Genomic DNA, 3,540 nt, shown 5'->3' on the forward strand with positions numbered 1-3,540 from the left:
TCAGTAACTGCAGTTGGTGACCACATCTGTAAGTGCAAGTTAAATCTCTACTATGCAAGGTTAAAACCATCCTGATACACCGCCGGCCGAGCTCACCTAAGATGGACTGATGCAAAGTGGAAAGGTATTCTGTGGTCTGACGAGTCCATATTTTAAATTATATTCGGAAACAGAGGACGTGGTGTCCTCCAGAACAAAGAGGAAAATAACCATTCGGCTTGTTATAGGCGCAAAGTTCAAAAGCCAGCATCTGTGATGGTATGGATGTTTTAGTGCCCAAGGCATGGGTAACTTACACATCTGTGAAGGCACTATTAATGCTAAAAGGTCCATACAGGTTTTGGAGCAACATCTGTTGTCATCCAAGCAACGTTATCATGGACGCTCCTGCTTATTTCAGCAAGAAAATTGTTACAACAGCGTGGCTTTGTAAAAAAAGAGTGCGGGTACTGTCTCCCATCGAAAATGTGTGGCTCATTATGAAGCGTAAAATACGACAGCGGAGCCCCCGGACTGTTGAACGACTGAAGCTCTACATAAAACAAGAATGGGAAAGATTTCCACTTTCAAAGCTTCAACAATTAGTTTCCTCAGTTCCCAAACGTTTATTGAGTGTTGTAAAATGAAAAGGTGATGTAACACAGTGGTGAACATGCCCTTTCCCAACTACTTTGACACTTGTTTCAGCCATGAAATTCCGAGTTAATTATCATTTGCAAAAAAAAATAAAGTGTATGAGTTTGAACATCAAATATGTTGTCTTTGTAGCATATTCAACTGAATATGGGTTGAAAATGATTTGTCTGTCTATCTGTGTTGGCCCTGCGATGAGGTGGCGACTTGTCCAGGGTGTACCCCGCCTTCCGCCCGATTGTAGCTGAGTTAGGCGCCAGCGCCCCCCGCGACCCCGAAAGGGAATAAGCGGTAGAAAATGGATGGATGGATGTATTCCGTTTATATTTACATCTAACACAATTTCCCAACTCATAGGGAAACGGGGTTTGTAAAACCTTTAGCATATCTGTATGTGGAATTAAATTATGGAATGGATTAACCGAAATAAATCAAACAAAGCAACAATATGATTTAGTTTAAGAGACGGTTCAAACTACAAGTGTTTACAAAGTACACAGAACAAGAATTATGATGAACATCTTAAAACTTCGTTATCCTTTTTTTATTGAAACAAATATTATTTATGTATTTCATATTTGTACGCTTACTATGGTACATTATTAATTTATTATTTATTGTTGACTGTTCTGTTATAGAGAACAAGGAAATTGGATAAAATTGCTATGGTACGAAAAAGGGTAGGATTAAATAAGCGTGTATTGTATGCATGTTCGAAATAAACTGAAACTGAACACATAGGAGTAAAAGGGTCCATGCACTTCTCAGGCTTTTCCAACATCTTATAGCAGGATTTCATCTTCAGACAAGTAAACATGAAACTGATGAACCCAAACTTTTTTTTAAATTTTTTTTGCCTTCCCCCAACTTCATTTTTTGGATGAGAAAATGTACATTATACAGACAGTCCTCGAGTTACAAAGTTCGGAAACACTTTAAAGACTTAATTTGGTCACTGCGCGGACTCGTACCCACTTTTCCTTTGCTAGCGGCATGCTTGGACACGCCCTGCTCAAGCTTGGCGCAGCACGCCCACGCAGTGACAAGGCTGCAGGCAATTGAGCATCAGCACACCTCGTCATGATGAGAGGGAGCTGTCAGGGTTTGTACCTGACAGTTTTGTCTTGTTTTAGTTTTTCCTCTGTGTTTGTCTTATTTCCTGTAAGCGTTCTTATTTTGTCTTATTTCCTGCTGTTATCCCTGAGTGCTTTTCCCCCTCAGCTGTGTCTGATTGGCACAGGGCCAGCCCTGCTTGTTCCTTCACTCTGGGCTGAATTATTATGATTACGACTTGTAGCTCCGACCGTTTGTAACTGAACCTGTAGCTGTTTGCAGCCTGCTGTCTTTTTTTGTTCCCGTCTTGTAGTTCCTGTTCCTGGCATCCTGTTTCCTGTCTCCGAGTTCCTGGTTTGTTTTTTTGCCTTAATTTTTTAACATTAAATTATGTTTTCTTATTCAATGCCTGCCACCGTCTCTGCATCTTGAGGTTCGTCAACAACTCAACTTGACAGGAGCGGCATAAAAGCCAGCGGACCCAAGAGACCTTCGCCAGAACGTAGCCAATCTCCCTGAGTAAGCATCACGTCTAGCATCCCCCCCTCGTTCCTTGCTCGCCTTCTTTGTGCTCTTCTTCGTTCCCGTGTTGATGTCCTTTGTGTCTTCCACAGTGTGTTCCCTGTTGCCTGTGATCGGGTCTCGCCTCACGACCTCCTCCCGGATCTCTGCTTGCCTCCCTCGATCCTCGACCCCTGCTTTGACACGGACATCGTTGCCTTTCTCCTGCCCCCCACTGCTTCCCTCCCTACTGACTGCCTCTTCGCCTTTTCCCTTGGATTCGGCAAAAGATTCAATCAACACGCACCGACAACATCTGTTAAAGCTCACATTGTCATTTCCACACATTGTCCGCACTCATTCACTCGTGGTAGCATACACACGCCACACATTCATCAAATGTTTAAATAAACCTTGTAACTGCAGTTACGGCTTAGTGTCGCCGTAACGTATTATTTTCGAGTCTCCCCATGTCTAGCATTAAAAGATTACAGTTGGTACAAAATGCGGCTGCTAGACTTTTGACAAGAACAAGAAAGTTTGATCACGTTACGCCTATACTGTATATACCTATATACGTATATACCTACTGTACATATATACCTATACTGGCTCACCTGCACTGGCTTCCTGTGCACTAAAGATGTGACTTTAAGGTTTTGCTACTTACGTATAAAATACTACACGGTCTAGCTCCAACCTATCTTGCCGATTGTATTGTACCATATGTCCCGGCAAGAAATCTGCATTCAAAGAACTCCGGCTTATTAGTGATTCCCAGAGCCCAAAAAAAGTCTGCGGGCTATAGAGCATTTTCCTTTCGGGCTCCAGTACTCTGGAATGCCCTCCCGGTAACAGTTCGAGATGCTACCTCAGTAGAAGCATTTAAGTCCCTCCTCAAACTCATTTGTATAGTTTAGCCATTAAATAGACCCCCTTCTTAGATCAGTTGATCTGCTGTTTTTTCTATTTTTTCCTCCGTCCCACTCTTCTTTGTGGAGGGGGTCCGTTCCGGTGGCCATGGATGAAGTACTGGCTGTCCAGAGTCGGGACCCAGGATGGACCGCTCGTCCAGAGTCGGGACCCAGGATGGACCACTCGCCTGTGTGTCGGTTGGGGACATCTCTGCGCTGCTGATCCGCCTCCGCTTGGGATGGTTTCCTGCTGGCTCCACTATGGACGGTACTCTCGCTACTGTGTTGGATCCACTTTGGACTGGACTGTCATGGTTGTGTTGGATCCACAATGGATTGAACTTTCACAATATCATGTTAGACCCGCTCGACATCCATTGCTTTCGGCCCCCAAGGGGTTGGGGGGTTGCCCACACATGCAGTCCTCTCCAAGGTTTCT

The 3,540-nt window shown here is 44.0% G+C and overlaps 1 long non-coding RNA gene across 1 annotated transcript; it reads left to right on the forward strand.

The window, feature by feature from the left end:
- The first annotated feature begins 1,720 nt into the window (after positions 1-1,720).
- On the forward strand, positions 1,721-2,651 carry LOC133536615 (uncharacterized). Its single transcript, XR_009802509.1, has 3 exons — positions 1,721-2,040; positions 2,120-2,205; positions 2,301-2,651. It is a non-coding gene; the product is annotated as an uncharacterized LOC133536615 (long non-coding RNA).
- The last annotated feature ends 889 nt before the right edge of the window (positions 2,652-3,540 follow it).

The sequence above is a fragment of the Nerophis ophidion genome, linkage group LG17 (assembly GCF_033978795.1).
Source record: "Nerophis ophidion isolate RoL-2023_Sa linkage group LG17, RoL_Noph_v1.0, whole genome shotgun sequence".
In the NCBI taxonomy this organism is placed as follows: Eukaryota; Metazoa; Chordata; class Actinopteri; order Syngnathiformes; family Syngnathidae; genus Nerophis; species Nerophis ophidion.